This window comes from Pteropus medius, unplaced genomic scaffold (genome assembly GCF_902729225.1).
Source record: "Pteropus medius unplaced genomic scaffold, Ma_sr-lr_union100, whole genome shotgun sequence".
NCBI classification, from domain to species: domain Eukaryota; kingdom Metazoa; phylum Chordata; class Mammalia; order Chiroptera; family Pteropodidae; genus Pteropus; species Pteropus medius.
In genome coordinates, this window is record NW_024354502.1 from 20,716,782 (window position 1) to 20,743,512 (window position 26,731).

Here is a 26,731-nt window from a genome sequence, read left to right on the forward strand (position 1 = left end):
CCACTGGGACTAAATGTCTACAGCTAAAAATAATTCTTGAAACAGGTCCATGTTGCCACAAAACTTTTCAGAGTCACTTAAATGTTATCCGTATTCCCAATTTATTTTTCTCCTCTGTTCTTGTGTGATAAAAGCCAGACAGCAGGAGAGGCAGGAGGCCAGAGTCCTTTAGGCAGAGGGCACGCTGGGCCAGAATTCTCATGGCTGAAGCTTTCCATCTGCCTAGATGAGGGGTCAGGTTACCACTGGTTCACTGACACCCCATATTATTCCTGCAGGCAGCCCCAAGTAAGTTTTGAATGCTCAGCAGTTAGAACTCCTTCCCTTTCTCATCTCAAGCCCCCATGAATATCAGGCTCATATGATTTAACCTTTATTCTCATTTGCTACCCAAAAAAGTCTTTGAGACACTCGGGCCTCATCCTCCTGCATCTCCATAGTCCATGGTGTTCACTCTCTCCTTCCAATATCCATTTCCATAAATCTCCTTTGAGAGGCAATCCTGTCTTTCTGAACAGAAAAAGCCCACTCCTGGCTGGCCAGCAACCTTGGCTCTATTTGTACTGACTCGGAAAGACCTGGCTGCTAAGAGTGGAATTTTCTAAGGATACTTTCAGAAGCAGTTGCTTTTTCAACTTCTTCATTTAACTCTCTCTGAAAAGTAACAAACGGAGAGGTGTCTTCTAATCTAAGGATACGTACCCTAAAAATTCAACACACGTGTTCTAAAGTCAGACAGACCTCAGCTTGAATCATAGCTCCGCCACCAGTGTGGCTCTGGACACATGCTTGAACTCCCCAAGTCTCGACTTCCTCATCTGGGAAAGGGGGATGATAAAGAAGCAACTTTATAAGGTTGTCGTGAGAATTAAAATGGACAAAGAATGCCAAGCAGTTAACATGGGGCCTAGCATGTGCTAAGTGCGCAGTAGATACAAGCTATTATTATTAGAGCATTTGAAAAAAATCATTTCTTATAGCTAAGATAATGCCACTAGTGCAGATAGAGGATGCTATTTCTGCTTGTCAGAGGGTGCCAGAAGGATTCAAGCCAGCGATGGCTAGAAACGAAATTACCTTAGTCATCTGGATGCTCTTCTCTCCTGATTGCAGCTCATAGGAGAAAGAAACAGCTTAAGAAAAGAGAGAGGCCGCAGCCAGGATCATACCTGGAGGCCCGGGTGAGAACTCACAAGTAAAGACATGCCATTTCCAGGATGTTCCCCAACCTGAAAAGGAAATGCTGAGTTTTAAAATAAGCAGATATATTTTAATTTTTAATGTCAGATATGCACATTTATTCCATGCTAAAGGGTACCCTTGAGTCCTCACTGGGGGTAGAGGCGACCGGGTTATCAATGTTTGAGGCTGGGTATAAAATGCCAAATTGGATGCTGGGAGCTTTATAAAATGATACAGACAGTCACTGAGAGCTCCCCACCCAGTTTTGGCAAAAAAAAAAAAAAAGCACTGCAGGCTTCTACCCAGAGAGACTAGAAGAAAAGAAACAAGAAAAGAACATTGCTGGCTGGGAGCAACAAAGAACAGGCAGGCAAAAACAGAGCTGTGAGAAGCAGTGCTTGGCAGTGACTGCGGTGCGGACCAGGGGCCAGGAGGGGCCATCGGGAAGGGGAGCGAGAAATGTATCAACAAGCGTAACTGCTCACCTGCTGTGCTTCCACACTTGCTGGGTGCCGTGAGGTCAGAGTCCCAGGAGAGCCAGTCTCCACGCAAAGCACCTGGCAGCGTTTCTAGCTCATATACTACAGGGAGATAGTTGATTTCATGCATGATTATAGATCTCACACGTAAGACAAATGTAATGAGAACATGAGAAACTTCCATTAAACATTAATAAACAGGAAACACTCTCAACCAGTCAGAGTAGGCTGGTGGATACCCAAGACTTCCACCCTTTCTTCACTCTCTCAGAGGTCCCCTAGGGCAGAAATGCACTCTTCTACATTCCCTTGATGGCTTTCCTCCCTTTTGTGTCTCACTTCCCCACTCCCTCCCCTAGGATCCACTGCTGTATTCGTTTCCTAAGCTCCCATAACAAATTATAACAAACTTCGTGGCCGAAAACAACAGAAATTGATTTCTCCCAGTTCTAGAAACCGGAAGTACACAATCAAGGTCGTGGCAGGATTGTGCTCACCCTGAAGTTTCTAGGGGAGAACCCTCCTCCGCCTCTTACACCTTCTGGGGGCTCCAGGTGTTCCTTGGCTTGTGGCCACATCATTCAAATCTCTGCCCTCATCTCCAATGGCCTTCTCCTCCTCTGGATCCATGTTTTCTCCTCTCTGTCACTTCTAAGGGCATTTGTCATTGGGTTTAGGACTTACCCAGGCAATCCAGAATGGTTTTGCATCTTTAGATCTTTAACTTAATCACATCTGCAAAGACTTTTTCCAAATAGTCACATTCACAAGTTGCGAACATTCAGAAATGGACATATTTATTTGAGGGCCACCATTCAACCCACTATACCTGCCAAATAAACAACTTACACTCCTCTCAGGCTTTGCTTTCAGGAGAACCCAAATAGAGCAAGTCTCAAAGAAAACGTACAAAGCCAATAGCTCATAAAGCTTAACCCTCAATGTTTGTTTGATTCAGTATTGTGTCCCGAGAGTTTAGCACACAGTGCCTGGCACATAGAAGAACTCAAATAATATTTGCTGAATGAGTAAAGTTTCACCATCAGCTTCCCAGGTAAAGAAATAAACTAAGTTTTTTTCTTAACTTTTTTTTCAACAGGTTTATTGAGGTATAATTTACATACCATAAAACCTACCCACTGTAAGTGCACGATGTGATAATTTTTAGCAAATTGTTGGGCAATCATCAGCACAAAGCAGTTTTAGAACATTTCCATCATCCCAAAATGGTCCCTCATATTTGTTTGCAGTCATTCCCTACTTTCATCCCCAGGCCTAGGCAACCACCAATCTGCTTTCTGTCTATAGATTTTCCCTTTCTGGATGGTTCACATAAATGAAATTACATAATATGTGGTATTTTGCTTCTAGCTTCTTTTATACAGCATAATGCTTTTGAGGTAGATCCACATTTTAGCATATATCAATAGCTCATCCCTTATCACCGAGTTGTATTCCATTGCATGGATATGCCACATTTTGTTTATCCATTACCAACTGATGAACATTTGAATTGGTTCCAGTTTGGAGCTATTTATTATAAATAATGTTGCTATAAATATTCACATACAGGTCTATGTGCAGTCATATACTTTCATTTCTCTTGAGTAAATATCTGAGTAGAATCCAACTTTTTATTTTGAAATTTCTCAAATCTATAAGAAAGTTGAAGAATGGTGCTTTACGTCAAATTTCGATTGGTAATATCATGCCATATTTGTTATCTCTCTGTCTCTATAAAATATTTTCTATGTACCATTTGTTGGAAAGTTGCAGACATCACAACAGATTATCCCTAAATACTTCACTTCCTAATAATGCCATTGTCCTATGTAACCACAGGACCATGATTACAGCTAAGACTTCTTTTCCAACTTTATTTTGAATTTTTCAAGACTACAGAAAAATCGAAAGAATAATAAACTGAAGTGAACCTTGACTTTGCCACCATTTCCCATTTTGCTGCTTTGACTCGTCTTTCTCAAATCTTCCCACTGCCACTGCTCCTAAAACATTTGTGTTGGGCCATTCTTGGTGCCCAGCCACAGGATATTCCCAACTTGTCGGGCTCCTACTCCTCCACTGTTTATTCTTGGGCTGGTTTCACAAGACTCCAAGGTGCCTCTAGAGCCTTGTCCTGAGGGATATTGCAAAATTCTCAAAACTTCCCTCACCTCCTTAAAGGTTTGTCTCAGATGTCAACTTTTCAATGACACCTACCCTCCCCCACACTATTAAAAATGTCAACTTATCTCCCCCTTCACCAGTACTCCCTAACCCCCTTTACTCCTGCTGTATTTTTCCCCGAAGCATGTATCACCTTCTAATCTAATGTATAATTTATGCGCTTGTTGTATTTATCGATCGCCGCCCCCGCTCCCCCCTCCCGCCCTCCACGCACACACACTAAAACATAAGCTCTGTGAGGGCAGAGATGGTTGTCTTTCTCGTTCACTGCTGTATCCCCAGGCCCCATTTTAGTGCCTGGCACTTCAAGTGCTCGGTAAGTCCTAGAAGGACCGAAGGGATGATGCAGGGATGGACACGTGGGCGTGTGCCCCCTGCTGCTGGTCGGAAGAAGCAGGAATGGGCTGGCCCTGAGCCAATCATCCCACCACAGGCAGCAGGTGTGGTAGAGGATCCTGCGGAACCACCTACCCTTTAAGAATTGCAAAATGAACACCCTCTACCCCACCTTCGGTAGAACAGACCGGAACCTTCCAAATAGGAAGTCACCCCATACTTTTCTGAAGAAAGATATTTTTTACCTCAGAAAGCAACCGGGAACAAGGAACTCTCCAAGGACCACATAGCCCTGGAACTCGGCCAGCCCTGGATTTCCTGCGAGAGGCAAACGCCATGCCCACCACATCCGTAAAAGGCCCTTTCCGGAACTGAGCAGCGCACCTGCCCTTGGCAGCCAGGTTGACCCTTCATCCATTGTACATCTTACCCCTGGAGCGCCCCTGATCTGAGGGGAGAAAAGCTGGGTGACATGCTCTGACCAATGGGAGAAGCCAGTTAGAGTCTCACTGTTGGGAGCCTGAAGTAAGAACGAGAGGGGTTCCTGCCAACATGAGGAGAGAAGCTAAAAAGAAGCTGACACAGAGGCTTCGAGTCAGAGGTGGCGCTGGAGGGGCTGAGTGGGCGGAAGCGATGAGGAAGCAGTGGGTGGCAGGAGCTATGAGGCAGAGGCAAGGTCTTCGAAGAAAAACAAGAGTGAGAACGATTCCACAAACTCCTGCCCGAGGTCCCTCGAGCTGCCCTGGATTCAGGAAAATATCTGTTTCTAGTCTCCACAAGCCCTGGCTAGTCCACAGGTTCTGCTTTCCAGAAGTCTCCATCGCTCTCACTGCTTTGCAGTTTCATTACCGCAAACCTCATCACTAGAACTATGCTGAGTGACCCTTTATTTCTTGCAACCCAAAGAATCTAAGTAAAAATAGAAATATACGAGTGTTTACTGTATGTAAGAGACTGCAGGGAAAGACAAAATTTCTAGAGACGGAGCTTATGCTCAAAGAGCTTTTCGCTTTCAGCCAAGCTTTTCTCCACAGCAACACATCCTCTTGTGGTACTCTACAGCCTTCCCACTCAAGGTGTGGTCCGAAACCCACCTGCATGGATATTGCAGGGGAGATCCTTTTTAAAAAGCGGAATCTGAGGCCCCAGCCCAGACCTACTCAACCCCAAGTAAATTGTAAGAACATTCAAGTTTGAGGAGCGCTGCTTCCCTTCAGCTAAGCGTCCAGAACCCATTGTCCCAGTCACCTTTTTACTCCCAGACTCTCATCTGCCACTGATTTGATAGCCAACATCAATAATTCTATGGATATTTAAGCTATTGATAAAAGTCTCTGCCTATAAAATGCAGGCTTCTTAAAGCTGTTCTTTTGCCTGTATCCTTCAGCTGTTTTTCGTTAGATTTGGTTTGCAATAGTATTGTGAATGCTTATCCTTTTTTCAGAGGTTCACCCTGTTTGGGTAAAATCTTGTTGAGTAAATCCAAGGACTGAGAGAATCTGTTCTTCTACCCTATTCTTTACAGCTGTAGATGATCCTTAATGAGCATTTTAACTACATTCTTTCAACATGCCATCATCCTTGAGAAGTATCTCTAGTTTCAAGTTACAGCTTGTTTTCAGCTCAAAACACCGGAGAAAGAGAAAACCTCAAGAGATGAAACACAAAGAAATAAAATGAGACCATTTTTCCAGGAGAGATTCCGGTTTCTAAACCACATGCCCTCAAGTGTCCATGGCATAAGTTAGCAGCTGGGGCTGGGGTGCCATGCCTTCAGGTCAGCCACGCCCCCCTACATTTGCAAGCCTCCCAGCAGGTCCTCAGAAAGGGGATCTGGAACTAGACAAAGCTGTATGTGCCCAACCTCCAATTTTTCCTTCCTATCCTCTCTCCAGCCATCTATTCTCTTTTGTACCCTTTATTCAACTTTCTTTCCTCCCAGTGAGATGGCTGAGGACTGACAATGGGACACACACTGTGCTGCATACTGGAGATGGGACCTTAAAGAAGACAGACACTGGCCCACTTCATGGAGTTTCCTAGCAGGTAAGCCTGCAAAACCAGTCATCAATTAAGTCGCTTCGATTATGAGTGCTATGTAGAATTGCAAGGTGATAAGAATGTGTATAGAGGGGGCTTGACCCTGGGCTGGGGGCTGCCTTAAGAAAATCCTGTCTGAGCTGAGGCCCAAAGGATGAGTAGTGGTAAGCCAGGCCAAGAAAGAAGGAGGGAGGTCTCCTTGTCCCCTGGTTGGCCTCTTTACCTGTGCCACCAGCCAATGTAGTACCCCTGCTCCCACTTGGCATCTCTGGCTGTTGACTCCACACTGACCTTGCCCAATGCCCTGCAGTGCTGACAGCTTCATGGCCCAGGCTTGGACACTTGCCTCTGTCCTTGTCTGTGTCTGACCTTGGCTGGGGCCATTTTCCGCCCCACTTCTTCTAGCTTGGTGCTGACAGCTCACAAGATCCCCATCCAGCTGGGGAGCAAGATAGGTGATGGCATGACTTTCCTCTCAGTTTATGAGAAAGCGCTTCTTTCCAAACAGTTCTTTTGTGCTCTCAGGACAATAACTCAGGCTCAATGCAGGTTTTATGTTTGTGGTGTGGTCAGTGGTTACGTGGGAAACCATTTCTAACACAGCTTCATCTTCTCGATACCAAGCATCCCACTAGGTCTCAGTGGTGTGGTGAGCAAGAGAGCCAGGCTTGCTGGGTCGAGTCACATTGCATCTTGCTCGTGCCCTCATTCGAGTTGATGGCGGCTGGATTGACAGTTCCCACATGCTTCTCTCCAGGTTACACAAGCAGCTGCTGGATTCCTCTCTCACTCTGAATAAATTCAGTTGTTCTGCTAACTGGACTACAGCTTCTTTTTCCAGAACACCACAGGCATATTTTAGGGTTTCCGTGAACAGGTGCTGCAGGAAGCACGATTCATTTATGTATTAGGATGCTACCCTGTGTTTTGAAAAACAATCTGAAAGGGAAAAATGACCTATCCGATGCTTTTTGCTTTTCTCATCGGGACCTAAGCTGTGAATGTCTGCTATTACCTTTAGTTTACATCTGGTTAGGTACTTTGATTTATGTTGGCTGTAATCCAGAAAGGCTGATTTGGTTTATTTTAAGGAGTTTTATTTTAAGAAACTTTTGACATTTAAGAATTTAATTGGAACAATCTGTACCCAGAAATTTTTTAATGCAGTCTAGGATTAAAAGATGTTCTTCAGCATGGGTAGGGTTTGAGAAGGAAGCAGGGCTTTCCACACCAGGCTAGTCTTTGTCCTTCAGGAGTACATTCAGGATGCAGTGGCAGGATCCTCACACTGCGACTTCCATCGGGGATGAGAGTGGACAGAATGGCTACTTCTTAAAAAAGACTATTCTGATCCTCAAACTCATTCCTTAAACTTGACTCACCAAGCTCTGCTGGGGTGTGCTGTCTACCATTGGCCAGTTATAGGGAGATGGAGGGCATGTGGTCTCACCATTCAGCCCGCTTTCATCAGCTAGTCAGGCCTAACCTGGGATGGGTTCAGGAAATCTGCCTCCTTCCCTTGACCAAAGGTCAAGTTTTCCTGGTTCCAAGAGGCAGGAAGAGACTGGGTTGGTTCAGAGTTCCTCCACCTTGAGAGCTGAAGTCACAATTGACAGTTTAAGTGCTGGTAGGGTTTCATACTCCCAAGAAGTGCCCCAACTTTCAGAGACTGGCCCGAATCTCCAGGGGCATTATGCGTAAGCATTCTCAGTATTTCTGCTGAGCGACAGCTGATCCGTGACTCCTGACTACTGCTCATTGAAGTGAAGAGCTTCCCAGCCTCCAAGAGGAGAATGAGAGCAGACGAAACCAGGGCCCTTCAAGCTCAGTGGATCCTATGAAATGCAAGAGGCTCGTGTCCACCAGACCCTGAGTAGTGATTGCAAACCATATTTTACTCGAGCCCCTGATTGTCTCCCAAATTCCACCTCTGCTGCCACGTGTGTGCACAACCAGCACTCTGCAGGTTTCCCCTAATTCTTTTACTTCCCTATTTCTCCAGATGGCACCTCCATTCTCCATTCTCCCTTCTCCCAGTTACCACCTTAGAGTCACTATTCACCTTCCTCTATTGCTGTAAGACTCAATAATTAATTGTGTATTCTTTTTTAATCTCTTTGATCCTCATTCTCATCATCTATTTAAAAAAGCACACCTACATCATAGGGATTTAGTAGAGAGCCTTAGATGTCAAGAGCTTGAGCCTTATTTGGGGAACGAAAGGGGAAACAAGGTGTTAACATTTTTTGAGCACCTACTGTCAGGCTCTATTAGACATTTTACACTAAAGTTTTAGGCTTAATTAACATATCTCTTCCTCAGCTTTCACTTGTAACTCCTATAATTCTCCTACTTGTATCTTTCTCCAGGCAAACTAGACTATTTTATTCTTTCTTACTTTTAGCAAGCTCGAACACTATTCTATTCTTTGTCTTCAATCATAACTCTTTTTTCTATGTGGCATATCCTACCTCTCCAGGGTGAAATCCTACCATCTTTTAAGGTCCATCGGGGGTATGCTGGTAAATATTGAACAACCAGCTCTGCAGACAGAAAGAGTCCTGATTTTGTTGTGTTTGCCAATTTTCACAGTGTAAATACTCCCACTATTGCCAATTTCAAGCTATCAACCCAACATCGACTGGCTCACAGAATATCTGAAAATTTAGCTCTCGGTTCTCAGTGACCAGAGTGAGCTGGCTCTTGCATACCATTGAGCCTACAGTGTCACCCTTCTGATGCCCCCAACCCCATAGTACGCTTTCCCTTCTCTGACCTTTGTCAGTAATTTGTACTCTCCCACAAAAAGTCTTCTCTGTTATATTATGGTTATAATGAATCCTCGTTATCGCTAACTTTTCAAGGACATGAACTGTGTCTTACTCATCTACATAGTCACAGTGGTGCCTGGAATGCTAATGACATTCAGTAAATATTGCTGCATTAGACCGATGATGAAGATGATCACCAGGGCTTCACACACAGTAGTGGGAAGGATAACAGTGACATCATGTATGTTAAGCACTCACAGAGTGCTTTGCCCAGGGAGTGCTCAATCAGCAACAGCTAATTTTATTATCAACTGTGGCTTCTGAAATTAAGAGAGCACAAATTTTAAGTACTAACAGTGGTTCTCGACAACTCCTCCCACCCCAAAATATGCACACATCATGATCACCTGGGGAACTTTTGCAAACCCCAACGCTCAGGCAAATTAATTGGACATCAGTATGTTTGATTTTCCTCCAGTGATTCCGTGGTGCACGAAGTTTAAGAACCACTGTCCTATATGCTTCCAACTCTCTTCCAGGCTGATGAGTCAGGAGTGTCAAAAAGGAAATAGAACCAGCTATTCCTTTAAAAATCCTCCTGTTCACTAAACAATTCCAGTAAATAGGAGGAAAACTCACTTGCACAGCTGCCTTATTTGGCCATCATGTTGGGTGGAGTCACCTGGGAGTGGAAAGGCTGAGCGTGAGTAATGCAGCCTTCTGCAGGGGCAGGAGAGAAATATCTCTTCGTCAGCGAACTCCTGTAAGTAATTTTTCAATCTTCTAGGCACCTCATCTAAACTAGATTTGTTCCTTGTGACAATTTAGCGCAGAGTAAACATAATAAATTTGATTTCAATGAGCATAAGTGTATGTATCCCAATTCTTTTGTTCCACTAGAATTTTGTTGTTAAAATAACTGAGCTATTAAGGCTCAGAATGGTTCTAATTCTCATATTTGTGGTAATGAGGATGAACTTCATTCAAGTCAAAACAGTGAGGTATTTCTATCTTTGAGAAGCAGATATGGCTTTCCCTCTTAGAGTTGGTAAAACTGAAACAGTGTGGAATCTGATTGGTCCAAAGTGACAGGGATGCCAAAAAGGAAGTAAAAGATTCCTGTCCTAACCAATTGACACACTTCATTTTTTGTAGACATTTAGTTATGTGGTTTTGTCATCTATCTCTCAAGTTAAATGTAATCACTAAAAAAATCCTTCGAAAAGATTTGATCTAAATAGTAAAGTAATTCTGCTCTAATAGGTTACTCTGTTTTCTTGAGAATGATAGCCTGTAATTTCACTTTAAAAGGAATTGAGGAGAAGAAAAGAGTGGTGCGTGTGTGTGTGTGTGCTAGAAAGTCAAATTTTAGGGGTCTAATATGCTAATTTTTTTGATGCTTAACTATGAATGAGTCTTTAAAAAATGATTTTTAAATGTATTTTAGAGGCACTACAATGTAATCACTGGTTGACAAAAATAATATCTATGTAAGTATGAGGTGGCTAATGGAAACACTTCCAGTAGCACTGTTGGCTCTGTTAGACCATACCAGATGCTTTTGCAAAATCCATGTTTATTCTACTTTTAGTCCAATTCGAAACTTTTTATAGAGACTCTAGATCGTCTTTGAAATAAACATTTTTTAGCTATGCTATTCAGTGGGTTACAGTTCTTTTTCTCCTATGATATTTGGAGATATATATATATATAAAACCTATTGTTAAAATATGTGGCCGATGAACTTTTAAAGTAAAATGAGCTTTTAAAATAAATCTTGGCAGAACTTCAGATTTTAGGTCAAGGCTCTATAATGCCATAAACCCTTCAAATTAACAGCATTGTCAGAACTCTGGCTGCCATGTGACTCACAGCCTCAAAACCATGAGTTGCCTTTCTATTACATTTTCTGTTTTGATGCTATAAGTTTATGAAGGACATATATGTTTGATACCAAGTTCCAGTATATAAAATTCATTCCAATGTACCACCAGCAGGAACCACCGAATACCACTCTAGATAGAGCTCTGAACCAGGAGTCAAGAAGTCTACTATTATCCTAAATATCACAGTGATTTTGAGCCACCAGATAAAAGTTACAGGTCTGGCTATATAATCAAACTGAGCAGAAGATCTAGCAGATTTTATTTGTTGCTGCAAATCTAAAAAGAGACAGTAGCAGTAGAAATGGAAAAGTAAGGTCCATCTTTGGATCTTACGCTTCATTCTTTGTTTTTTGCACAAGGATGCCACAATAATCTTTCAGCCGGACTGGTGATGTGACTATGTAAGGAGCATCTCAAACTCCCCTTTTCTCAAGAAAGTGGAAGGGATTGTACAGATTCCCTGAATTCTCTGAAATCCAGGTCATGCCCAGAATCACAGTCACCTAAAAAAATCCCCATTGCATTGTGATAAGTGGTAAAAAGTGTGATAAACCAAGGTCCAGTTTGGTTGCTAGGATGAACTGAGGCTAGGAAAAGAAGGAGGGGCTATTGTTATTGCAAAAATTGTCTGAAGGTGAGAGGGGCAATGGATGGGCCCAATTCTCTGAGTGCCTAAGTCAAGATCCTTCGGGAGTCTCTTTAATTGTGGTTACTAAGAAAGGAAGCATTTAATATATTAAAAGAGCAATTTGCTTACAAATATACCCCATTTTAACCCTGGGAATAGCTAAACAGAAGCTGGCCCAACATTTTTTAGGTGTTTATCTGTTATGGAAGATGCTAAGATGCAGAAATTCAAAAAATCTGGTATACTTTACAGCAAATAAAGACAGGACACCAAATATCCACAGGTAAAAGAAAGACACTACTTATCAGTTAAGATTGGCCTCAACTGCATATAACGAAGAAATAACATTAGTTTAAATAAGACAGAAGTTTGTTTAATTCCACTCCAAGGCTGATATGAATTGCAGTTTTAGAGACCCAGGCTTCGCCACCCTCAGCACATGGGTTTCCACCTCACATTTCAAGGTGGCTGCTTGAGATCCACCCAACAAGAAGGAGGAAGGGAAGAAGTAGAGTAGCTAAAGACACATAGCAGCTCTCTTTGTGGCAAATTTCCCAGAAACTATCTCCCATTTATATTACTTAGCCATAACAGAGTCCAGCTGGCCATGTATAGCTGCAAGGAATCTTGGGAAATATGGTGTTTACAGCAGGTGGTCATGGCCCAGGTAAAAACTGGCAGTTTTGTTACAAGCAAGAGGAGAATAGATATTGAGGTGGGAACCCAGCTGAGTCTGCCAGAACCTGAGTGATGTCAGTGCTGATACTCAGGGTTGAGAGGCTGCCATAGTTAAGTGGAAAGCCTGGGATTCAGAAAGCCTGGATTCTGTTCTCACTTCAAATGACCTCAGTAATCTCACCTGTAAAATAGATGTGTCATAGAGAAAAATTAAATATCGCTTATTTAATTTACACATGAGCATGTAAGATGACCACTTGTTTAAAGTGTCTACTGAATTAATTCTATGATATAAAGCACATAACTTATGAAATTCAAACACACCCATGGGAGAAAACACAATGGTCAAATCTTTTTTTTTTTTTTAATTAATTTATTTTTTTTAGGGCGACATTGGTTAACGAAATCCAGTAAGTTTCAGCTGTACTAGAATGGTCAAATCTTTAAGTTGAAGAGAACAGTCAAGGATGTCTAATTCAACCTCTTTCCCAATATAGGAAGTCTGCCACTGTGATCCGGACAGATGGTCCCCTGTCTTTCATTTAACTGTTCCTAGCGTCTGTTATTTTGCAGTTCCATTGATGGACAGATCTGACTGTCAGATAATTTATTTGGACGGTGGCTCCATAGTGTAGTTATTAGCACGTCTGCTTTACACGTAGAAGGTCCTGGGTTCGCACCCCAGGTGGAGCCACGGACCATACCCCAAGTGCGCCAGGTCCCAGGTGCGCCCTAAGCGGGGCTGGAGGAAGGGGGACGGACGGCAGGGGGGGGGATGCCGCCTTCAGAGATCCAGTTCTTAAAAAGAAGATGGCAACTTCTGTAGGTCAGGGGTGGATGGGGAGTGAGGGATTTAAATAAAAACCTCCTCCCTTGAACCCCTGTCTCCTGAAACAACAGTGAAGAGAGCCATTCTCTCCTCTTCATGGCAATCCTTGAATTATTTCAAGACAGCTCTTCTGTCATCCCTTAGTCTTCTCTCTTTCAAGCTAAACATTCCTGATGGTTACAACTGCTTCTTAAGTAACCAGATACCCATCTTTCTCACCATCTGGTTATCCTTCTCTCCCTTGGCATTTCTCAAACTCTGTTGACTATAACCCATACAAAGAAATCCATTTTCTATATCATCAGTACACATATATATGCATGTAACTGAAACAGAAGTTTCATAAAGCAGTATGTAGCCTTTTTAGCTGCCACAAACTCATGTATTTTCCAATTCTACTCTATACTATTAAACTCTATTATGTTTAAGGTTGGCTGCTTTCCACTAAATGGATTTTGTACTCACTTATAGGTGGCAACCCATAATTTGAAAGTCACTACTACTTCAGATGCACTCTGACCTATAAATATTCTTAGAAAATGGCACCTTGATACTGTAGGCTGATCTGAGTAAACAAAAGGGGCTTCTACTTCCTGAAGATAGAACTTGGTGCTTTATTTTAAGATAATATAAACACATTAAATTTTAAAGTAACACCACTATACCATTAGCTGGACATTTGAATCAGTTATAACTGACTCTTTCCATATGAACAGCTGGTTTTCCCTACCCTCTGCTTGTGTAAATAATTTTTTTTAAAAACCTAAGTGCAGAGCTTTAACTCAGTCCTGTTCAACTTCATCTTTTTTAGTTTCAATTTTTTTCAATGTTTCAAAAACTTTTGGATAATTTTTTTCATCAATCTTTCCAACTTTATAGCATATGCATGTTTTATAAGTACATTTTCCATAGAATAATAAAGTTTTTAAATTATTATTTAGCTCTCAAAAGATGACTGTTTACCTAAAGTCTCTGCCTCTATTATAGACATTCATAAACAGTTGAAAAAGAAAACAGACAGAGACCTATGGTATTGGACAAGAAAATAAAAGTTCTGAGGTTGGATTTAAGATTGTTATTTTTCATATAGGTTTTCTACTTAAACTCAGTTTAGATAATGTTTACTCATCTTGTGGAAAGAGAATGCCAGCATACTTCGACTTCACAGCACTTACGTTATGAAGATCGAACATATATGGACTACACTGCCAAGGCATGGGAAAGTTCCCCACCAGAAACCCTGAAGAGATAGACATATGATACAATCTCTTCTGGCTAGGAAGTAAGGTAGGGCAAGTGTACAAGATTTTCAGTCATTTATTTATTCAGCTATTTATTCTACATATACGTGTTATGCTTGACACTGAGGAGCAAAAACAAGGAGTCCCAAATGCACAACAGGGAGGTGAAAGGCATAGCCCCCTACTCAGGGAGGAGGCAGCCAGTACTAACAAGGCTCTAAGTCTCAATGAGCTCAAGAAATAAGGTATCTAGGATTGGTAAGATTTAGCCAAACAAAGAGAGCCACATGCTGGAAGAATCAAAGGTGAGGAAAACATGGATACTTAATGGATAACAAAAGACAGGAACACTCCTAGAGTACTTCAAGAAGGACAGGGTTCGGAACACATTGATTAAAAGGCATTTAATTGCTATGTGTCCAGGCTAAGACTGTGATGAGGAAACCAGAGGAGGTGGCTTCTGTCTGTGAAGGACACCCATCTGTCTACTGAGGATTCTACAGAGTTAAGCATTCGCTACCTATGGGTTCCAAGCTAAAAGCATTGGCCACTGTGAAAGAAGGAATGTAGAGGAGATAGAGTTAGTGAGAAAAGGAATGATTTTCTTTTGATCTTCACTCCAAATTCCAGATTCAGATCAACAGAAAGTCTCTTTTTTCTTGATTTTTCTCTTCTTTTCTTTTTTAAACTGGCAGGTTGGTTGGTTGGTTGGTTGAACTGGTAATTGAATTCTTCATGGTCCAAACACTCAAAAGGTTCAAAAAAGATGGGTGGACAAGTTTCCTTCCCTCCTCACCACCTACCACTCTATTTCACTTCCCAGAGACAACCAATGATACCAGGTCGTTTTTCTATTTCCAGAAATATTCTATGCCCATACAAGCGGTATGCATGTATATACTCCTACATCTTTTTTTTGTAGTCAAATGGCAGCGTAATATGCACATGGACAAAAGATAGTATTTTGTTTTTCCTTTCACAAAATCAACCAGACCAGAAGGGGAAAAACATTTTTAAGTGAAAAAGAGAAGACTAGTCTTCACATAAGAATATTAGTAAATATCAAGGATAACCAAAAATGTTAAAAATATATACGTATTTTTTTCCCTCAATTTTACCATTTATATATCTCGACTTCTCAGGAAGAAACAAGAAATTGTAGGGGAAAAGTATAAAGGGAAATATTGTTGGGTCTTCTTCAAAACATTTACTAAAATCCTTGAATTAGAAAAAAGCTTGCGATCTTTTGCTGTCAAATATAAGAAACACAATAAAAGAACACTGAGAAGAGTTATACTTTGTACTTAAAATATTATGCAAGCTGGAGAATTCAGAAGGCAACACATGACTGTATGCAACCTTCAGAAATATTAACAATCTGTACTGACAAACAGGACCATCTCTTTTATGCTACCAGATTGATGTGGAAACTAGAGAAAGAATGTTCAAGCTGAAATGAATAGAATGAACATTATAAATGAGTAACAGGATAATTAAAGCATGAAGGCTTCCATATCTCGAGATAATGGTAATGCTCTGTATAGTTTAGCTAATTAATTGGTTAAGAACAATTTGCCTCAGTGACTATCTCACATTTGAATATGAAATACTTTTTGCTTTGCTAGAAACTGAGAATACAATTATCATAGAGCTTGTAAAACAAATAGCTTTTGGCCACCAAAAGTGTAATTACAAGTCAGAGAACCTAATGGAAATTAGTGCTATTGGAAAACTTCCCCTCCATGCTATAGAATTCCTTGAGCTTCATAAAGAGGGCAAAGCTTCCTCTACTAAAACATTTCCTCTTCAAAACCTTTCTACTGCATGAGAAAATAAGTTTCATTACATTTTGAATTCAGTATGTTCTTAACCAAAAACAATATTGCCCAGCTTGAGGGATCATGCACCTTATTCATCAGATCTGAACCCTGATAACTTTTTGGCTGTTTCTAAATATCAAACCCTCCCTCAAAGTGGGAAAATTTATCAATGTGATAATGTTCAATAGTCAGAAATTATTTCCACGGGAGTAATTCTGGAAACATTGTAAGTCAGCAGTGTTAAAGTTAATGTGTGGTGATATGATGTCACTGTCCCAAGTGACCTTGAGGGGGACTTCCTCATTTAAATGGTTAAGTTCTGAGAGATTTGCTATAAATCAATATCCTTACTTTAGAGTCAAAACCTTTACAGACTTATTGCAGAGGAAATCCAATCTTCCAGGCTTAAAGAATGATAAGAAGCAAATCCAAGAACGATTTTGTAACTTGAAATTGATTTTCAAATTAGTTAATTTTCCTATCGAATTGTTATTGTGTATAAAAATAATACATCCAAGCAAAAATGAAAGAAAATTTACCAGAACCTGAAGTTGGGTCAGAATGTAGAAATTTTATCTTCTATTCATTTAAAGTTTACTTCCTGCGTTTTCCACAATGATTATGTACTACTTTGGCAATCAAGATCAAAGAGAAAAATGTTAAATTGAAAAATTATTTTTCTATCTGTATATGCACTTTTCCTCCTGTGTGGTGGGATATCATCCTAAACATTTTGAGCTTGTCCAAGTTCCATTTTATTGTTCTCAACAGTAATTTCCTAGGTAGACTAGAAAACAAAATGAGAAATAAAAACTAAAATACAAATCACCTTTTTGTAACAGATTTCCCTCCCCCTCTACTGCAAAGCAATCTGAATATACCTTTACTCTCAACCTTCTTAAGAACTAAGTGAACATAATGTAGGGAGGAGACAAGAGAATTAAAATGTTAATCAAGCCATAATCAGAGACTACATTGTGCTGATCAGCCCTGCAGCCAGGTCAGAAGGACACCTGCAGAACAAAGGAAGATGTCTGGGATTGCTAACAACCCATTTCCCCTTCCTCTCTGCATGACCATCTCAAAGGAAATGGAAACTAAAGAATGATATATAAACTGAATTGCCTTGGGGTCTTTCTCACTGTCCCTCTCACTCTCTGCCTCTGGGAAGAGATCACTCTCTGTCTGTGGAGTGTCACACCTTATCTAGTAAACCTTCCTTTTGACTTTGACTTTGGCGTGTGTTGAATTCTTTCTACACTCTCCGCCAAAGGACTCTCTTCTCCCCTCTAGCTTGGGAAAATTTGCCCTGTTCTGCATCAAATTGAGCGGTTTTCTTTTGTGTCTTCCCGAAGGGGGACATGGTAGGTGAGGCTCCATTGTCCCTTCAGTAACTTCCCCTCCTCTACTGCTCTTCCCACAAGTAATTAAGCCTCTTTCATTCATATGTTGGGTGTTTAGAGCTCTAAATCCCGCCCACCCACCCCCCCACACACACACCCTGCCTTTTACCCAGGGAAATAATTTCTGCACTTTTTAACCAATCCTGCCAGACAGTCAAGATAAATAGCCTTTTTGGAAGTAGGCCTGAGGTTTCCTCCAGTTCCTTGGCCCTCTCTTCTAGGGCCTCAGGAGAACTCTCTCGAGGCTACGGAGGATTGCTACCCCAGCTAGTCCTTTGGTGACCGGACACTCAAAGAGGAGAAAAGTAACTCCTCTGCCAGGTAAAAGGGCATCTCTGTTTAGATCAAGATGCATCCCAACCTTCTCCTGAGGTCTGCTGTGTTAAAGGAGAGGTCCTCCAATTCCTTCTCGAAATCCAGTAGACCCAGTGCTGGGATGTGACCTTGAGAAGTTTCTGTTCTAGTTCCTGGAGAGGGAGTTGGACTGGATGGTCCCCAGCAACTCAGAAAGGCTGTAATTCCAATTCCAGTTTATCCTAATATACTCCCGTGTATATGAGGACACACAGGAGAACCTTCTCTCTGGTCTCATTAGTAAAAAGGATTGTGCTTTTCAATGGCTGATTTAGTTTTTATCTAGGAATTGAGAACCTTGTTAACTCATCTTGCTAGGAGACTTAACAGCAAATTTGTATCCTCCCTGTAGCAAATACCTAGGGCTTTATGGCATGTATTTTGTACACTAACCTCACACTAGTTCCAACTTACTTTACTACCTTTATTTTCCTTTTAGTCATTTTTCTTACCTGTTTTTACAGTATTGTTCTTACTCATTTTATCTTGTTATATCGTATGTCCCTTTTAAACTTTTTAACATTTTATTTTGGAACAAAGTAGAATATAAAGTCAAATTAATTTTTAAAATATACATGAGGGATGTTGATTTTTCTGCTTACTTATGTCTTATCATAGTTTTCCACTGAATCCAAAAGTGGATCCTAACTCCACCATTCAGATTATGCAAATATCTTAAACTACAAAGATCAGGTACCATTAAATTATAAATTGCCATCGGGTAGGGATCAGATCCGATAGGCATGGTGCAGCGGTGGCAGGTGGAAGGAGCCTGGGCTGGGAGCTCGGTTTGCAGCTCTGCTGCTTACTAGGTATTTGACCTTGGTAGGGCTCTTCTCTCCCAATCTCAATTTCCTTGTTTGTCAAATGAAGAGGTTGGACCAGGTCACATTTAAAATCCCTTCCCGCTCTGAAATTCATTGACTCTGATCATTGTGGGCGCTTAATAAATAACAAGCACACTTCTGGAGGCCCTCAAGAATTACTTATATTTGGACACTTCGGTCAACAACTATGTACTTGGCATTCACCCAGAATGTAGTGGCCCAAAGAAACAAATCAGGCGGCCTCCTCTGACCTAAGAGGGAGACTTAGACGCTGGATTTTTTGTCCCCACCTCCTGAGAATTCCCAGTTTTCACAAGATCTCTGAAACTCCTTGCAAGCACAAAGTACCAAAGGCACAGGGAGAAACAGCGGCATTCGTGAGAAAGGGAGTTCATCTACTTTTAGAGGAATAAAACTGTGTAGTCCTTTAGAGTAGAGGGGGATAGAGAAGTTTTCTTTTAATTAGATGAAGTTTAATTTTAATACTTACTCTACAAGTCAAAAGTAACATTTAAGCAAGCATATGAAAGATATGTGTAATTTAGTTTTGCCACAAAATTGTGCTTCACATATTTTCCCTTTAAAATTAATCATTGTTAATTATATATGTGTTGATCAATTTGTCTTAAATTGTGTGCACTTTTTAACACAGTTTCAAGCTGCTGATAGCATCTTTTAGGGTTTGCCAGTTTATGAGGAATGGAACCAAGTATAAACCATTAACACTATAAAAAAGCTTCTATGTCCATTAAGTGTTTGTAAATACAAAAAGTGCCCACCAATTTTCAGAAAAAAGGCTGAGAAAGAAAATGCTTCTCCAAATACGATTTTGCCCCACATAAGCAATTTCCTCATATCCCTCTTTTTTCTAAACTATTCCAGCGAGAGTCCTGATAGCTATTGCTTCATTTTAATCATCGTGGAGGATCTCAAAGTACTAAGGATTTCTTTTGGGACACTTGTTTCTATCTTTCTAAAGGCCAAATTGTGTCCTTTTGCATTAGTATCAACAGACAGGGGCAGGTTGCTGCTTATATTTTAGAGCAGGGGTCCCCAACCACCGGGCCATGGACTGATAAGGGTCCATTGCTTCTTAGGAAAGGGGCCACACAGCAGAAGGTGAGTGCCGGGCCAGCAAAGCTTCATCTGTATTTACAGCAGCTCCCCAGTGCTAGCATCACCGCCTCAGCTCCACCTCAGATCATCAGGCATTAGATTCTCACAGGAGCACTGTCCCTGATGCCAAAAAGGTTGGGGACTGCAGTAGAGTATAGACATGAGAGGTATTAGAGGTAGAGCGGGGCAAAGACCTGCTGCTCTCTGGAGGGAGGAATGTGGTTCGCAGAATCCCAGACCAATCATCTGGGAAAAACACCTGAAAAATCTTTGTGTCTTGTGAAATTCGAAACTACACCTCCAACATCAGTGGCCAAGCAAGTGTGCTTTGCAATTCCAACAAATTCAGAAACATTGTAATTTGGTTCATGTCTTCTAATTCAAGAGTTTTGCAGAATTCTGACAACTTCCTGTGTCGTAACAAGCATTTTGAATTGCTTCCTTCCATCTTCCAAGTGGAAATGAACTTGAAGTCTTTTTTTAAAAAGTTGTATTTATTAAGGTCATTGCCTGAGGAATAGCTGGCAAAGGGACACTTGGTTTTAGACAAGGCCTGTGGGAGGTTTAAAAAGGCTGGAGTTAATGTAGGGAGGAGGCAAGAAAATTAAAATGTTAATCAAGCTACATTCAGAGGCTGCTGATATGCTGATCAGCCCTGTAGCCAGGCCAGGAGGACACCTGCAGAACAAAGGAAGATTTCTGCTGGATTAATAACAACCCATTCCCCATACCTGTGAAGGGGAAACAGGAACAGCAGAGTCTGCCCTGCACAAAATACAATCCCTCATTCTCTAAGGCTGAAAACATAGGGAACCTGTGGGTTAAAGGCTGAGAACTGCCAGCAGGCCTTTCAGACTACACACTCCTCCCCTTCCTCACTGTATGTCCACATCAAAGAAATGGGAACTAAAGAATGACATATAAACTGACTTCACAGAACATGGACTCACTGTCTTTCTCTCCGTCCCTCTCAGTCTCTTTCTCTTGGTCCCTCTCAGTCTCTGCCTCTGAGAGGAGACCACATTCTGTCTGTGGAATGTTTCCTTTTTTCTAACAAACTTTCCTTTTGACTCTAAGTTGGAGTGTGTGTTGAATTCTTTCTTCAGTCTCTGCCAAAGGACCATCTTCTCCTGGTAAAGGTCTTGGTCTCCCCGCACTTGGGGAAATTTGCCCTGTCCTGCGTCACAGCGATTCTTAAAAACTAAGGAAATAAAAGGGATCGCTCATCTGTTTTCTTAAATAGCCTCTTTATTTTTTAGAAAACCCTAAGGGTAAGACTGACCACACCTTTTCTGTCAATTTTCTAGGGTTTTAAATGGCATTATTTTTATCCTAAGCATTCTTTTCTTTTGAAAACAGCAGCTTTCCTACGAATACCTTTTTTATATACCTTATCCCTTTCTTGGATCTCTTGTAGCCCAGGAGAGCACTCGGCTTGGTGATGTAAGGAGGAAGCAAGTCTGGGCCATGACAAGAGCATCCCATTGTGGTAATCTGTGCTCCTTCCTGCTCTTCCCTGCTGTGTCCTTGTTTCCTGCAGAGTCAGCAAACCAGGGTCACCTCTCCCTGTCTTCTGTGGGGCTTCCCACATTAATAGCTAATATCTGCATTCTTTCCGTTGTCTTCTCTCCATGAAACAAGTTAATCAAAAACTCATTGGGGGCATTGGTATCATATAAGCTGTGACCCTTCTATCCATTTTCTGTAAATATTTTGAAAGATAGCAGATTGCTACTTAAGCAGATTCCCTTCCCTAGTCATATACTCAGAGCCTGTCTGCAGGGCAAACACTATGCGGATCTTAATAATTAAAGCACTTCCTGCCAGGATGCATTTTCTGTTGTAGGTTGTAAGTGTTCCAGAAAATATAGATTGGTCAAGTCATTACCACACCACCACCCCATCCTCAGGATCAGTGATGAAGCCGGGAATGTTTTTTCATTTGATAGCTTCAGCTATTTGATTTCTTGAGGCTAATGATTAGATGCTCCTTGCAAAGATGCTTTAAAACCACAAAAACAAAGAAACTGCAGTAAGAGTTCTAGATCAAGTACACATGGAAGAAATGAATGGGTGAATGTGGGATATTATTCACTGTAAGGACCATATAAGCACATATTACATTTTTATTTTGTTGAAGACACAGTTGAAAAGCTTTATAAATCTCATCTTAAATTATATTTATTATTTTTTAAATATGCCAACACAAAACATTTCCCTTTTTTTAATGTGAGTAGAAAGTCTTCAGGAAAAAAAATGGGGCAGACAACCAGGCCTTCACTCTCTCAGCGCTCTGCAGTGGCTCTCATGCGAATACACTGAGCATCCAGGTGTAGTGAAAAATGTACAAACATAAGTCGGAGCTAGGTTCGAATTCCGACTCCAGCAATTATTAGCAGTGAGACTCAGAGTAGTTACTTGACCACTTCGTGACTGAATTTACTCTTAGAACTTTTATGAGTACGAAAAGAAAGAAAATATCGGGTTTTACTGGAATCAATTTATAGTAGACGATCCTAATCTCCATCTCTCTGAGATGGCGAATGTTCTAGAGAACATGAGGAGCTGCTTTAAAGGTCTCGGGTTGATGTACCATCTTCAGGAAAAGACATAAATACTGCCATGAGGAGAAGCCCTTGGCATTTGTGATGGGCAACATGGAGCACTGACCCTGCCCACTCATACTCATCTTGAGGTCCCTCAGCCCAGCTGCCAACTGCCACTTACTTGCAACCACCTGAGTTACAATCCCTCGACATCTCTTCTCTTCTTCCTCTCCCAGGAAGATGAGGGGTAAACAAGCAGCTGTGGTTGGTGCCTCCTTCTAAAGATAGATAAGAACGCTTACCCTTTAAGAGAGATGTTAAATACATTCAAACGATCATGAATTGGTCTTTAAAGAGATCTCAGTCTTGTTTTTGACTAGTATTGAGGAATATTTTTATGTATAGTGAGTAAAGCTTTCCTTATAGACCTAGTAAAATTTCACATTTGCTTATTTATGTGACTTTCATGAGAGAGAATCTGTTTTGATCTTATTCAAAACCCACTGTACCGAGCCCACACTCACCAAGCGTCCTCACCCACCTGTCACATACAAGGCTTGTCCACGAGGTATTTCTTTCCAAACTTCTTGCATCTGATGTTAAGGACTGTGAAAATGATTTAAGACAGTTATACTAGTGAGAGGACATACAAGCTCTTAACAGACTTTCAGGGATAGTTAAAATCGGTCAAAAATAAAAAATAAATTGGGATTCTCTGCCTTGGGTTCAATACTGGATGCCTCCCCTTCCTCCTGCTCCCCAGTCTTCCTTCCAGTTCTCTGGGCCTCATCAGAATTAGGGTTTCTGGGTTTCTTCTATCATGACTTTGGCTTTTTCTACCAATTCATTCTCTTTTACATTCTTCTCTCATTTCCTTTCATTGCTTTTTCTCGTCTCCTTTTCTAACACTGGCATTATTTCTTGCCTTCTAATTTCTCATCTCTTCCATAAAAGGAATAAGTTTCATCATTGCTGACCAAGTCTATTTTTTGTTTTCTGTGGGCTTATGCCGAAGCTCTGTTCAAAACTGTAAATGTGCACTGGGCCCTGATAAAACCATAGAAAGTGGAGAACCCATCTCAAAAATAAACAGTCACTTCCTTCTTGGAAGGGCCATTACTAGTACAACCAACACTTTTCAAAAGCTGTGAAAAGTGAACTATTTCAATACCAAATGAGTTTCATGAAACTGGCCTCCTGGGTTCAATCAGCAAATATTTTTTGAGCCTCACAGGGCCAGGCAGTATGAAAGGTGGTGAGTTCGAGACACCAAGCCAGTCTTGGTGTCTGTCCTTGAGAAGACACGTAAGTAAACAAATAATAAAAAGACCCATCATTGACACCCACCACTTCTACCCTCTTCTCTGTGTTATGTTTCTCCATATCACTTACCACTGTCTGACATGCCCTATATTTTACCATTTTATTGTCAGTTTCCCCCGCAAACAGAATGCAAGGTCTGTAAGGAGGGGAATTTTGTGTCTTGATTCACAGCTGAATCCCTAGTACTTGAATATTTCCCAGCATATGAAAGGTTCGAACATATGAGCTGAATGAATGAAATGCAAGATGATGCATGCAAAATCAAAAACATAGATGAAAATCTAAGGAATTAACTAAGGATGGGTGTGTGTGTGTGTGTGTGTGTGTGTGTGTGTGTGTGTGTGAATCAGATTCAAAGAGAAATTTGATGCTTTTGGAGTGATGTATGTGAAATATCAGAGCGTTCAGAAGAGGCTTGGTGACCTGGAACCGGAGGAGAGATCTGCAATGGAGGAGGAAAGGTGACGTTTTCCACCCGTAATGCTTATTAAAGTGCTGTTCTTTCTTTGAGTTGTGTTAGAAGTGCTTACATTTCATTTGGAGGGAAAGGGAATGGGGAGCATTCTCAGCTCTTCCCTAGAACATAAAAGGAAGCCTAAGTCACAGCAATGACAAGCGGGCAGGAGGGATGTAAGAATTCAAGTGTAGGTAGTCCAGGTTTCTTTCCTTTCTCTTCTGTGTGACCTTGAGCATGTTACCTTACCTCTCTGAGCCCCACTTCCTCAAAATATAATAACAGACCTGCTAGAGTTGTTCTAAGGATTAAATAACCTGCCTGTTAAGCCCACAATGAAAGACGCAGCTATTCTCCTAGTAAGGTCACAACAGCAAAAGGCAGAGCTAACACCCTTGAGCCTCCATATTGCTGAGGGGCAAAAACACGACATAGCTAAGGGTATATGTCGTTTTAAGTAAGGTCTAAGCCAATTTCCCCCAACCCTTTCAAAGAGGCACTGAACGCAACACAAATAAGATGCCAATAAATACTAACATCCCCTCCCATTCCCAGCCTTTCTCAGACCTGAGGAAACTGAGAAGAGAGAGATCAGGCTCCTTTCCTTTTTCTCCTGCTACTGAGGAGCCGTGATAATTTTCTTCCACTCAGAACATGGTTACCTGGGTGACTAAATCATTATCTTGTTTCTCCCTCCTCTTCACACGCACTCCTTTCTTACCCCCCATTACTTCTGCTGAAAAGCTTTTAGCAGAAAAAGTTAATCCACAATTTTAAAAGCTGCTGTACTCATCTATTTAAAACATTTTTTCTTTCCTGAATGCATGCAAACACTTTTTTTTCATATATTGCGGCAAACACTTTTTTGTTAGGGCAGAGGAAGAGAATAAGAAGGCATCCACAAAAGAGAAACAAAGTATGTGGGAAGCAGGAAAGCCAGGTCCCCCTGGGCCTGGTGGACTTCCTGGGGGTTTGTAAATGTGGGAATTGATCTCTGAAAGAAATGGAGTCCTATGGCCAGACTTGCTGTTTTTGCTATTATCGCTTTTTTAAAATAAGAATTATGTACGTGCCTTCTACTTGGGTTTGGGGATTTTTACATATGGACACAGCCATAATCAATCATTGTCAATTCTCCAGAAAGCACCTTTTGCTGCTCTCAGGTCAAAACACTCCACCCCACACCAGGAAAACATCGTCGTGACTTCTATCTCCATCAGTTAGTTTTGTTTATCCTTGAACTTCATATAAATGGAATCGCGTAGTAGGTACTCTTTTGAGTCTATCTTCTTTTATTCAACATTATGTCCGTGAGACTCATGCAAGTTGGTGCATATAGCAGTAGATGGTTCTTTTTTTTTTTTTTTTTTTTTAACGCCAACAGCCCCTGGTCTTCCTAGGCGATCTCCCATCCAAGCACTAACCAGGCCCGACCCTGCTTAACTTCCGAGATCAGACGAGATCAGGCACGTTCAGGGTGGCGTGGCCGCAGACGACTGTTCCTTTTTTATTACTATGTAGTATTCTATTCGTGAATATATCACAATTTATCTTTTCTCAGTTGTTGGCATTTGGGTCGTTTCCAGTTCGGGACTATTATGAATAAAGACTTTTTGGACATTTGTCTAAGCGTCTTTGAGTGGACTTATGCACCTATTCCTCTTAAGTGTTAGGAGTGGGATTTCTGGGTTATGAAGGAGACACACATTCAGCTTTTAGGAGATCCTGCTGACCAAGTTTTCAAAGTGTCCCATTTTATATTTACATTGCTACGCTACACTACTTCCTTCATTAAATGGATAAGGATAACTTTTAATTATGAAACAAAAAAATTTTTTTTGGTTACTCTGCATTCTCAGCCCTCAAGTACAAATCAAGGTTCTACCAGTTACTATTAATAATAGTTTGTACCTATTGATCCCTCTGCCTGATACACTCTGCCACTGGGTATTCCATGGCCAGTTTCTTCTTGTCATCCAGATCGCACCCCAGAGGACATCCTTTCCCCAATGAGATCTTCCCTGACCCCCCATCTAATGAACGTCTCTGCCTCCCTGGTCATTCACTGCTGTATCACTCGGCTTTATTTCTTTTCTGGCACATACACTGTTTATTTATCAGTTTAGTTATTGTCTATCTCCTAGTAATGAAAGTTCCACACAGGCTGGGTATCATCTGTCAGAGTTCACTACACTGTCACCCACACCCAGAACACAGCCCAGGACACAGCAGGGCCTATGGCAGCCAGGTCCCAAGACAGCCTTTAGCGATTTCCACCTTCTGGTGTGCGGCCTCCTCACACACGGAATAGAGATGACCTGTACAACCAATAAATATTGCAGAAGTGACCACATGTGACATCCAAGATTATGGAATAAAAACACGTGGCTTCTGCCTTGCTCTCTCTTGGATGTCCAGCTGTGAGGGAAGCCATGTCGAGAGGACATTCAAGCAGCCTATGCAAAGGTCCATGGAGCACGGAACTAAGGTCTTTGGCCAATAGCCCGCATCAACTCACCAGCCATGTGAGGGGCACCTTGGAAGCAGCACCTCCAGCCCCAGTCAAGCCTTCCAATGACTACTTCTTGGCTGATGTCTGGACTGCAGCCTCAAGAGAAATCTTGAGCCAGA

The 26,731-nt window shown here is 41.4% G+C and overlaps 1 long non-coding RNA gene and 1 pseudogene across 1 annotated transcript; one reads left to right on the top strand and one right to left on the bottom strand.

Moving 5' to 3' along the window:
• Positions 1–5,830: 5,830 nt before the first annotated feature.
• LOC120595524 (uncharacterized) lies at positions 5,831–7,041 on the top strand. The gene is made up of 3 exons (XR_005650884.1): positions 5,831–6,035; positions 6,127–6,230; positions 6,849–7,041. It is a non-coding gene; the product is annotated as an uncharacterized LOC120595524 (long non-coding RNA).
• Positions 7,042–25,475: 18,434 nt separating this feature from the next.
• On the bottom strand, positions 25,476–25,594 carry LOC120595756 (uncharacterized; annotated as a pseudogene).
• Positions 25,595–26,731: the final 1,137 nt, after the last annotated feature.